At 35.1% G+C, this 13,156-nt stretch overlaps 1 protein-coding gene across 2 annotated transcripts in view; it reads left to right on the forward strand.

The window, feature by feature from the left end:
* CADM2 (cell adhesion molecule 2) overlaps positions 1-13,156 on the forward strand; it is a 1,332,213-nt gene that overhangs the window by 1,250,437 nt on the left and 68,620 nt on the right. The gene's annotated exons all lie outside the window — the stretch shown is intronic.

Here is a 13,156-nt window from a genome sequence, read left to right on the forward strand (position 1 = left end):
AATATCTAGTGAATTTTAATTCTCCTGAAACCAGATTCAAATTCCCACAGGGATAAATTTGTTCAGAAGTAGATGCAATCCCTGAGACATTGCGTGTAGTTCTTTTTTGTGAGTGCTCAAAAGACTAGTTCTGAGTGACTCACTGGGTGCCTTTCATTTCTACTGATATGAAATATGATTGTCCTAGAGTGTTTTGCATTGTTTGTTCCCATGAGTGTTCCCTGCCACCAGCTTAATAAGAAGCATTATTATTGCCTTTCTCTGAAGGAAAGCTACTTCGGGAAGTATGGTTTAAGAATTTCACTGAACCTTAGGGATGTAATGGATCAATTATAATGTGAGTAAAGAAAATGAATTATTCCTTGACATTCAGCCAGGTATCACTAGGTGGTGAAAAAGTGGGTAGCGTTTGTTTTTAAAAAATTATATTGGGGGAATAGTTGCTTTTAAAATTAATCTTAACCTAAGTTACATTCAGAAACCTTTTCTCATTCTCATTTAAATGTTTCTGTCTCATTTGTCTTATTGACTCACTAATATATTTTAAGCTTATCATTTTTACTTTGAAATTGTTAGATTTGTATCTCAATCTGTGTAAGTCTCTGGTTTCATTTAAAATTAAATTATTAGGGCAATGATACCCTAAACACTGTGCCTTTCTTTGCAGATTTTTCCCCTTCCTTTTACAAAAATTTGCCTTACTTGGATTATTCTTTCTTGTTATTAGACTCACTTTAATTGTTGAATTGTTAATTCCTGCCCTTTTTCAGGGTAATATTTAGATTAGAAGAGATAGATAGATAGATGGATGGATGGATAGATAGATATATGCATATATAAATATATTAAAATATCAGTTTGGTTACATGATACAGTAGATTTATATTAAAACTAATGTCTAGAATAATGACAGGATTATATCAAAATATCTAGAAAGTTATTTTTATATGGCTAAGTATGGTTTATCCAAACTAAAATGTCACATCAGATGTCTTTCAAGATTTTTTAGTGGAAGTTGAGAGCTAATGAAAGTAGAAAAAATACATAGGTAACCAAGAATTTTAAACACTTAACATGTTTCTAGTCTATTTGTTTTATTGTTAATTGTTTTTTTTATCCAAAGGACACTGTGACCTTTGATGGAATGCGGCTTATGCTATTTATTGTCAGCACTATCATAATTTTTTGTTTGTCAATGTCTACACACACAAATAGTTGGCAACTTTATTATTTGACTTGTGTGTTGTTTTGAGGGAAGAATAAATTGAGTTAAAATGTAGCTATTTTAAAAACAAAATAGTCACCAAATACTGGAATTAGAGCATTGACATTTTCACACATCTAGTTTTGAGTTCATTTCTTTTTTCAAGCTAGTTTACCTATATAATCTTTAGGTAGTAAAGTTCTTTACTATGATAACCACATATATGTCCGTAAAAGAAACTTCTGACGTATTCTCAGAATACCTTGGTTTTCTCGTGTGAATACTTGGAGCTCAAATGTTGCTGTGTTTCTCATGATAAAATGAAATTAATCCTACCCCATAGTCCAGTAGTATTTCACATAGGTTTTGCCTTGAAGCTACCTCTAAGAATATAAGATATTTCTCAGTTTTTAAACATTGTTTCCTTAAGCATCAAAGATACTGATTAGAACATGACCATTTAAACTGTCTATGTCTTAATGAATTTCCTCCAAAAAATGAGTAATTGTGTTCCTTTATTTTTTTGATAGTAGGATTGGCTCCAATATATATATATATATACTTTCCAAAACATTAAACACTTTGGGAATGAAATATGATTGTATAATTTCAAGGTGCAATTCTCCTAATCTATTTCAAAATAAAAAATGACCCCAGAGATGCTTAATGTGTGCATGTCTACTGTCACCTGTCCTATTTTCAAGAAGTAGACAGATGGGGAATGTTACTAAACCCACCTCCATCATTAATGTCCTATTTAATATAATTGAGTCTGAGTCATCCTCCTAGTCATACATTGTGACTTTTACACTGTATGCCTTAAGAGTTAAGTGGCATTTCTTTGCTTAGGCATTACCCATGAACTTGGAGCTTTTAAGTGCAATTTGATGTTTGGAAGGAAGGTATTGCTTTATAAGTTAACCAAAGACATTTCAAAGTCACGTAGAAGAAGGAAAAATTAGAATAGACAAAATTAAAGAAAAAGAATACCCTGCTAAGTTTCTAACATAAAAAAAAAACCTCTTGTTCTTATGGAAATTATCAACAGCAATCTAAATAAATTATCTTGTATAGCATTTAAAGTAAATTTCTTATAACTGCAGATACTGTTTTTATCCATGTATATTTAACAAATGAATGCAAATGAATCATTGCTAATGTTTCCATTTTTGCTCTTATGCTGTTAACATCACTGCTTGATTTCATTCTAGATTAAAGTATCAAATACCAATTTAAGACAAAATTAGCAGTTTATAGCTGTGGCTAAACTGGAACTCAAAAGGGAATGAAACAAATTGACCTATATTCAAACATAAGTGGTAGTAATCATATGACAGCCTTAACATTTAAGCATCTTAAAACATCCAAAGTACGTAAAAATTAAGGTATTTTGAAGGTGGAGAGGAAAGAGGAAGAATAAAAATGAACAAAGAAATAGGAAGAAAAGGAAGAGTAAGGTGAAAGGAAAAGTAATGAGGGAGATGAAAAAGAAGAATGAGAGAGAAAAAGAATGGCAATAAAGAAATAAATGATAGAATTGCAAAGTTAGAAGAAAAATTAGAGGTTTTCCACATTATTATAAAGAAGGAAGAAAATGAGTATCATTTTTCCAAAAATATGATAGCTGAAATAGAGAACATTCTCATATTCAAGATAGTAATGACAAATGAATGGACCAAGACTTTAATAATCCAATTTTATTTTTATTTTGTCATGTCATAAAATTATAGGTATCATCACTTGATTATGAAACTATTCAATATAGTTAAAAAGAAAATTATAGTATACTTATTTCAAATGTTTTCATTTAAATAAAAGCTTGTTATTCAAAGAGTCTTGCTCTTGGAGTAAAGTGGGTAAATCTTAAGTTTGAATATTGCCTCTGACACTTACTAGCTCTGTGCTGTAAGATAATTCATTTAACTTCCCGCAGCTTCAGTGTCCTCATCTATAAAATGGTGATGATAATAATTTGTATAGTGTATCAACTACCTTAAAAAGTGATAACTATTTTGCAAGCCTTAAAATTGAGTTAAAACTATTTCTACAAATGTCAGCCATTATTGCTTTTGCTAATGCAACAATACAAGGCCTAAGGATAAAAAGGAGGGATAAAAAGGGGCTTCCCACATAAAATGAAGTAAAGTCGCAAAGTGTTAAAGGCAAAGGAGATTAAGCAGAACATGACCATGACCTCCCACCTGAAATATGAATGAAGGGTCCCAGGAAATAATAATTGTAGGAATATGGTTTAACTTGAGAGGTCTCTGTGTTGTACTAGAAGTATTTGTGATTTAAAGTGGTTTAAAGATTACTGGCTAGAGAAAAAAAAAGACTACTGGCTGCTTTCCCATCCTCTCCCTGAATGAGGTTGATTCTTTCTTTGGTTGTTTATACTAATCTAGAGGATATAGTTGCTTAGGTTTATAATGGATGATTAGTATGGATATTATTTATAATGGATAATTAGTAGAATCACTCTGCCTTGACATAGAGCATACCTGGAATTGGGGGGGGGGTCCCATCTAGTGACAGATGTGCTATCCTTGGGACTGGGCCCTTTCCAATGACATCTTTGCTCTGACTCTTTTCTGATGGTATGATATAAAATAAGATATAAGCAGCCAGAAGTTTCTAGTTTTATTTTATTTATACACACACACACACACACACACACACACACATATACATACGCACATATACACACACACACACACACACACATATACATATATTCACATACACACACACACACACATATGCAGCCGTATTGCCTTAGGTGTAGTAGGGTTTCATTATAGTTGCATCAGATTCACAGATTTACATAAATGTAAAGCAGTAACTATTACTATTACACTTACTTGATTTGTATTATACATTGAGTACCTTTTTGTTGTTAATTTGTTCAGTCATGTCCAACTCTTTGTGACCCCATGGACCACAGCACTTGAGACCCTTTTATCCTCCACCACCTCCCAAAGTCTGTCCAAGCTCATATTCATTGCTTACATGACTCTATCTATCCATCTCATCCTCTGCTGTTATCTTCTCCTTTTGCCTTCAATCTTTCCCAACATTAGGCTCTTTTCCAATGAGTCCTGTCTTAAATATGTGGCTGCTGTGTTTAAGCTTCAGCTTCAGAATTTGTCCTTCCAGTGAATGGTCTGAACGAATTTAATTATTGACTGATTTCAACTCCTTGCTGTCCAAGGGACTCTCAAAAGTCTTCTCCACCATCACAATTAGAAAGCGTAGATTCTGTGGTGTTCAGTTTTCCTAATAGTCCCTCTCTCACAGCCATATGTTACTATTGGAAAAACCATAGCTTTGACTAGGTAGACCTTTGTCAGCAAGGTGATGTTTCTGCTTTTCAATATGCTCTCCAGATTTGCCATAGCTCTCCTTCCAAGGAGGAAGAGTCTTTTAATTTAATGTCTACAGAGACCTTTTAGCCCAAGAATATACACTTCCATTTTTTTTCTCTCTCTGTTTACGAGGAAATAATGGGACCAGTTCGCATAATCTTTTTTTTTTAATGTTAAGCTTCAAGCCATTTTTACGCTCTTGCCTTCCACCCTCATCAAGAGGCTTCTTAATTCCTCTTCACTTTCTGTCATCAGACGTCATCTACATATCTGAGATTGTTGATATATATCCCAGCAACCTTAATTCTGGCTTTTGATTCATCCAGTTTGGCATTTCACGCAATATACTCTGCATATAAGTTAAATAAGGTAACAATATATAGCCTTGTCATACTTCTTTCCCAATCTTAGACAAATTGTTCCATGTTTGTTTCCAAGTGTTGCTTCTTGACTGGCATATAGGTTCCTCAGGAGACAATGAAGATTATCTGATACTCCTGTCTCTTTGAGGACTTGCCACATTTTGTTGTAATCCCTACAGTCAGAGGTTTTATTGTAGAATACCTTTTTACTTGAGGCATGTAAACTTCCAAAGAGTTCAAGAAAAGGAACTAGACTCTTCTCTTTAATAGCCAGACTCCTCCAAGACTGAACTATATGGGTCCAGAGTGAGCTCCCCCTCTCCCCGCAGGCATTTCTATGGTTTGATAGTTCCTACTATAGTGGCCAGTCCTCTTTGGTGAAGTTTTAGTGTGTATTAGAAGGTAAGCACTTTGAAAATAGGTATTGCCTCATTCCTTGTATTTGTATTCCTAGTACTTAATATAGTGTCTGACACATAGTACCCTTTTAATAAATACTTGTTGATTGATTTACCATGACCGTTTCTCCATGGAACCCAAACAGAAACTTTTAGTTGTCCATCTATTATCAGTGGATTTCCTGAGGGGGAGGGGAGGGAAGCAAAATGTGTCACTTGTGAAAGGGCCCAGCACCAAAGTGAGAACATGTAACTAGAATGGTCCAAGTTCTGCTCTCTCCCTCCTAAGACGGGCAAAACAAAACAAATCAAAACAAAAATAAACAGAAACCCTTCTACACTTCCCCCTCCCCAAATTTCAGTCAACTTACTATAATTATTTACACAGTGATTATTTTAAGAGGTCATTTGATTTTCTAAATTGTAGAGCCATAAAAATGCCATAGATATTGAAAAGGAGTTATAGATAGTGTAGCCGGTGTTGGCAATAGCTGCTTTGGCTAGCCACCCTGTAGGGACAGAAGCCTAACTGAGCAAGAAAGGAGGAGCTTAAGAGAGGAACAAGATTCACCCAACATATCCCATCATGTCTCAGGGAAAAAAAAAAAGTTGGTCTTCACTTGCTTACCTCAATTGCCTACTATAGGAACTCACAGGGACCTGGAGTAGGGGGGAGGGAGATTGGTGTACTCTATAACAAAAGCAAACTGCATGGCATATAAAATGGATTATCATCCTATTTTCTTCCTAGAAATCTCTCTCATAACAAGTTTCACATTACTAAATAGCTAAATTCTGGGACAAAATATGCTGTTGATTTCTGAGTCTCAAGACTCTATGATCTAGAGCATGGTTGACCAAGAGGCAAAGGTTCAAATATTTATCATTACTATTATTGTGGAAGAAGAGTTTTACTGGCATTCTGAAATCAAAACTTAATGGGAAAAACATGTTTAAAGAATTAACATATACATAATATCAGATTTAATGTGCTTTTTAAAAAATGAATAATAGACAATAACATATTTGGAAAGCTTCCTAACCCATATAATGTTAACAAAACACAGGATTTATCATATCTTAAAGCAGCTGTAGAATGAATAATACTTCCTCTTGTAACACATAGGCTCCAGCCTCTTTATCCCTAGGCCATATTGGCTATGTTTGCCTACCAGGGGCTCTAGAGTATCCTGAGGGATTTGTGGAGTATCTCTTTTCAATTGTCATTGGCTCAGACCCTCAACAGCTTCAATCTCCCCAGTGTTATGAGCCAATGAATAGTGTTTTAATTCCATTTAACTACACAAAATAGAGTAAATTTTTAAAAGGGATATTTGCTTTGAAGATACAGCAATTTTTCTAATGCCTTGGGGGCCAAACTCTTCCAATATCACCTCAGTTTTTAGAGAAAGTAGGCTCAAATTAGCTCTCTTCCTACATAGTGTGGGGCATAGCAAGTCTCCATCCAAAGGTGGTACTTCTTTTAGATGAGTTTTTATCTCAGCTACTGCTGGGCTGAGGGTCCCTCCTAAAAGTCATTCTTGAAGGTCACTCCTTGTTTCTCAGGGCATCAATGCCATGCTGATAGAAAATCCAGACTCTGAAGTACTGGGATGTTGAAGGAGGATGTCCTTTTTTCACACCTTGGGGCAGTGATGCTAGACTGGCTTCAGACATGAACTCTGGAACATCAGAATGCCCATATGCTCTCCAGGTCTTTTATACTCACAGGATCATAATCATCACATTCTTCAACAGTTGCCATAAGTGAAAAGAGTCACTGTGTTCACTGAGTGAACTAGGAGTGTTGAGGCGGAGAAAGTGGTTGAATCTAATAGACCTTTTTGAATGCATCTGTACCAAATCTTCACCATTAACTTAGTCAGCTGGAACCAGTTATAGAACATCCATGTATACCCCACAAGGTACTTCTATTCTACATCATCACAACTCTTTCAGAAGCAAAAAGCAGGTTCCCCAATGTCTCCATGTGGAAAGACACCATTAGGATAGCCTATGGGTGTCCCAGACTCCCATGAAACTTATCAAAAAGAAAGGATTGATGGACATTCTAATCACATGTGATAAACATGTCAAAAGTAAATATAAATACTCTTGGAATAAGCAGACATCATTTCATCAAACAACATAGTAAAGCCTGACAACCAGTGCACATCACACTTGTCAAGGTGAGATTTTTAAAGGCAGCTGGTGGCACAATGGAGAGAGCACTGGGCCTGGTATCTGGAAAACCTGGTTCAAATCTAGACTTAGACAGTTACCAGATGTGTGATCCTGGACATGTCACTTAACCTCTGTATGCCTCAGTTTTCTCAACTGTAAAATAGGGACAATAACAGCACCTACCTCATAGGGCTGTTATGAGGATCAAATGATATAGTATTTATTAAAGTGCTTAGCGTAGGGCCTGGCACATAGTAGGTGCTATATAAATGCTTATTCCTTCCCTTTCCCCTTCTTCACATATAACGCAAAATGTTAACCAGTGGATGTAGCCTATAAAATGGCAAAAATTCAACCCACTGGCAACATCAACAAGAATTTAGCCAACTCTGTCAATAAAGATAAGTCAAACAAATGGCCAAATCATGTACACTTGTTTAATAATGTTGTTGTCATTCTTGTTGTTCAGCCATTTCAGTTGTGTCTGACTCTTTGTGAACCCATTGGGGGTTTTGTTGGCAGAGAGACTGGAGTGGTTTGCCATTTCCTTCTCCAGCTCATTCATTTTACAGATGAGAAAACTGAGGTAAATAGGGGTAAGTAATTTGCCCAGGGCCACTCAGCTATTAAGTGTCTGAAGCCAGATTTGAACTCATATCTTCCTAACTCCATGCCCAGAGCTCTATCCACTGTGCCACATAGCTGCTCCTGTGTTTGAAAATAGCTAACATTTATATAGCACGTAATGCATGCCAGGCAATGTGCTAACTACTACAAATATTATCTCATTTAATTCTTATAACAACTGTGTGCAGTAAATGCTATTATATTCCCATTTTACAGATGAGAAAACTAAAGAAGACAGGGGTTGAGCAATTTACGTAGGGTCACACAGCAAATAATTGTTTGAGGTTGGATTTGGACTCAGGCCCTACCTGACTCCAGGTTCAGTCCTATACTGTGTACCACCTTTATCACCACCAGAAATTGCAAGATTTTCTCCGAAGAGCCCAAATTTATGGATCAATGTAGGGAATATAGAAACTAGGGCACAACACTGTAGGCTGTTAAAGCAACACCTATACTTAGTAAGACATAATCTGATAACTAGTTAGAAATATATATCAGACACTTGCTATCTTTCATAAATTAACAGATGAAAAATCTCTACTATAAATAAAGAACTCATCATATCCTTGAGAATTCAATCAATAAATTATTCTGGAACAGGAGCTTTATCACTGATGGAACTGCTACTTAAAGTAGCTTGACAATGATATTCACATATCTGCCAATGAATAAACATTTTAAGTGCCAATTATGTGGCAGGCACTGATGCTAAGCACTGGATATATAAAAAATCAATAACAACTTTCTTAATGGAGGTTACCTAAAATATCTTTAAGCTGTGTGAATAAAAAACATTCAAAATATAGAGACCTAGCAGAAAAACCCCAGTCATCTTGGAATAAGATGAGGTATCCATTCGTTGTCCCTTCCGCTACTGGAACTGGAGGTGTTCTGAAGATGATTTCACTGAGCCTACAGAGTATGAACTTTTATTCCAAGACTTATTTAAAGACAAAAAGCAATTCTTTTACCCATCTGTGAAAGAGTCCATGGAATACATACATATATACACACATACACACACATATATAGCATTTATATACACACATAAGTATATAATATATAATAATCTTTTTCTCATATTTTCAATGGAGTTCAGACAAATCATTCTGGGGAAAATATAATCAATCTGTTTTATATACATACATACATACACATACATATACACATGCATATTTGTCCCAGAACGATTTCTGTCTGAACTGTATTGAAAAAAATGAGAAGAAAGATTATTAGTACTTGTTGTAGAAATAGTAGTAATAGGTTTTTTTTTAAATATTGGCACAAACATAGGCTGAGTCTACCTGGGTTAATCTTGGCAAATATTAGAAATGCAGATATTAAGTGTATGCATTTCAGAAATGAAATTATGAAAGATAACCCTATCAACAAAATGAGGGTGCTTTTAATTGATGAGCATCAAATGGATGCTATCATTAAAGGTAAGTTGCTATTTTTATACAAAAAAAATGCCTAAAATCATGTGAACTCATTTAAGTTAAAAACTAGGTCTCATGTCTATAACAGAAAGTTTCATTTTCTATGTTTCAGATTAGGGAATGCTTAGTATTGAAGCAACTCTAGGGTCTCAAAATATGAATACATTTTTATTATATTGGAAGCCTCTCTCATAAGGAAAGCCGTTTTTAGTACACAAGAAGATATTAACATATACAGTAGATATTTCCATAAGCTAGAGAGACTAGATAGAGCTTGACCTCCTTTGAAATATTATAAAATTTTACAAACTTTTTTGTTTTTGACAGAATGTGTGAGTAACATGGCTATCCTAAAAAAGGCCATGTTTTCCTAGATTTTCCCAAAGATTTTGAAATCAGAATTTTTAAAGTGTTTTTTCAGTTAAAAAAAGGGCCATTTGCATGACACGTTTTTAATTGCTGCTGTTGGGAGCTGATATTTTCATCAAATGAAAGTATCAAGTTATCCTGCCATTGACAAAGATATAAATATCTTGCCTTTTTTTAAGGTACAGTGACTGGTTCAAGGGCTATATCATGCACAGGCGAAAAAAATATGCAGTCCAAACTCTGAATTAAAAGGGCTACTGTGGAGGGCCAGGAAGGAGGAAAAGACTTTATGAAAAAGATGGCATTTGAGTTGAACCTTATTTGTGCTAGTTCAGTGAGAACAGAGGGTAAGGAATGCATTCCAGGGTATGAGCAAAGGCATGGATTGGAAGTGGGATAACAATGAATGAGTAAGGGGAAATGGAATTGTTAAGCTTGACCAAAGCATAATGTATCACATATATGGAAGAGAGGAATCTAACAAAAAGCTTAAAAGGGAGAGTGGTATAAGATTTTGTAAAGTCTAGAATGCTAAAAGTGAAGGAGTTGGAAGTTTATTGGGTAAATAATAGGGCAAGTATAAAAGTCTGCTTTTCAAGACTTGTATCCTAAAGGGTTTCTCCCCAAATGTACTAATCTCATTTAAAAAATACTGGTATCTCCAAATGTGTCTCTGTGACAAACTGGTATCTTGAGAATTCAGAAGTTTAAATCAAACAAAGTGTAAGAGCTATCTAAGAACAAACAGGCTTGGAGATTTTCTCCCTAAAGTGTATAACAAATGCTTGAGGTTTGGGGGAATATCCCAATAATTATATTTTTCAGAACTTGGATTTTTATTGGACTTTATTTTTTTTAACTGCTTCCCTATTGAAGGGTTTTAAGCTGGAAATGACATGTATAGATCTTCACATAAAGCGAATTAATATGGAAACAATATGCAAGAGAAGGGGGAAGACCTCCTAGGATGCAACTGTAACAATCAATGATGACAATAATGACATCCTGTATTAGGTAGTGGCAGTAGCAATAAAGAGGAAGGGACAGATGCCAGAAATATTGTGGAAGTGTAATCAACAGTTCTTGGTAAAAAATTGTTGAGAAAGTTGAAGAGTGAAAGATACCAGGTAGCTTTTGAAAATGGGCAAGTGGGCAAATAGTGGTAAATAGTGAAGCCAGAATGAAGAATAGACTTTTGGGGAAAGATAGGATTTGTTTTAAATATGTTGTTTTTGAGGTGCTTATGGGATATCCAGATAGAGGTGCCTTATAGGTATTTGCAGATGTGGGTCTACAATATGGGCAAGGATCAGGGATGAAGAAAAACATTTGTAAACCATCTGACAGAGATGATAGTTGCAAACATGTATAAGAATAAGATGGCCAAGGCAGGGAGTATGAAGAAGGGATGCTGGCTAAAAGCAGGATCTTAGGGAATTTGCAGTTAACAAGTCAGGAAAATGAAAAAGAGCCAGCAAAACAGACAGACAAGGAACAATCAAAGAGGAAAGAAGAGAACCAGTAGAGTTCTTTGTTCCAGAAACCAAAAGACTAGTGTATTCAAAAGGAACTGTCTTATTAACCTAGCTTTTTGACATCTTCTAATTGGTGAAATAGAATTACTTGCAATAGTCCTTTCCACTACTGCAGTAATCTTTTTATATTCCTGACTATAAATAATAAACCATTGATTTGAATATCTATTTCATTAAATCACGTTAAACTGAACCCGTTACCTAGAAGTTACTCCTGTTCTCTAAATTCTTTATATTTACAAAAAATTCATCTTTTTGGTTTTTTGTTCCTTTATTTTCTTTCCACATGATCTCAGCAATGTATTGCATTTTTTTGAAACAGCAGCAGAGAAATAAAATTTTTGTGCTCATGAGAGAAAGAAATATTACATTAGAAAGGGGAAGGAAAGCCAGCATTGTGAAACAATGCATGAAGTAAAAGAATTACAGGGCTTTGATAGCTACTGTAAATACACTCATCAAGAACATTTATAAGAAATGGAATGGTATAAGTATGTTAACTTGGAAACAATATAATCCTCAAGTTAATCAGTAAGTTGCATATGGCCTATGCTGTGAGTGCTTGGCTACGTAAAAAAAAATTATTTTGTTACCACTAATAAAGCAAAATTTACAGTTTTGTTGGACTTAAATGAGACTGTATATAAAATGCTCTGCACACTATAAAGTGCTATATAAATATCAGGTATATTTTTAAAATAAGGATATTTTATTTTTTATGTTTTGCATGCTATATAGAAATCAAAATCACTGTGACTTATCCATGTGGTTTATGTATAAAAACCTATTCTCCATCAATTCCAATTGCAACTCCTCAAAAAAAAAAATCAAAACTAAACTGCTTATTGGGCAGCCATGACTGTAATCCAAGCTGTGCAAGGCAAGCTGAGGCTGGCAGATGTCTTTAGCTTGTAAATTCTGAGAAGTTATGCTAACGGGGTGTCCAGAGTAAGTCCCACGTTATAATGATGATCCCCCAGGAGCAGGGCCACCCTGTTGCTTTAGGAGGGGTAAAACAGTCGAGGTCAGAAATGGGGCATATCAGAAATGGGATATGGCAGGTAAGTAGCCCTGAACTTCCAATCTGGGGGCAGTTTAGTGGTGCAATGGGCAGGATACATTGGAATTGGAAAGACCTGAGTTCCTCAGAGACTTACAAGCTATGTGACCCTGGGCAAGTCACTTATCCTCTTTATGTCTCAGTTTCCTTGTCTGTAAAAATAGGTATAACAATAGCATCTACCTTACCTGATTATTGTGAGGATCCAATGAGTTAAAATATGTAAAGTACTTTACAAACCTTAAAGTGCTATATAAATGTTATAATAATAATAATGATTATTATTAATAAATTATTAGCTGGTAGCTGGCTTCCTGGTTGATGAGCCTTCCCAAACTTAACTAAACAAGGATCTGTCATCAATTGCTAGGATGTATTTTCCAGCTTTTGGGGCCTGCCAAAGTGTGTCTGCTGCTAGGATAGCCTTTGAAACCCAAGGTTACTTCCACATGATGATGAGGCAACAAAGTAGGTCTGATCTACAGAAGGACAAGTTTCAGTGACTTAAAGCACAAAAATGAAAGTAAATATAAATGGATTTCATTTGGTAAGAAAGCCACAACAATAACAGCAGCAAAGGCAGATGTTCTCTGCAGCTGAAATGCTGAGA

The sequence above is a fragment of the Phascolarctos cinereus genome, unplaced genomic scaffold, assembly GCF_003287225.1.
Source record: "Phascolarctos cinereus isolate Bilbo 61053 unplaced genomic scaffold, phaCin_HiC Scaffold_7;HRSCAF=346, whole genome shotgun sequence".
Lineage (NCBI taxonomy): Eukaryota > Metazoa > Chordata > Mammalia > Diprotodontia > Phascolarctidae > Phascolarctos > Phascolarctos cinereus.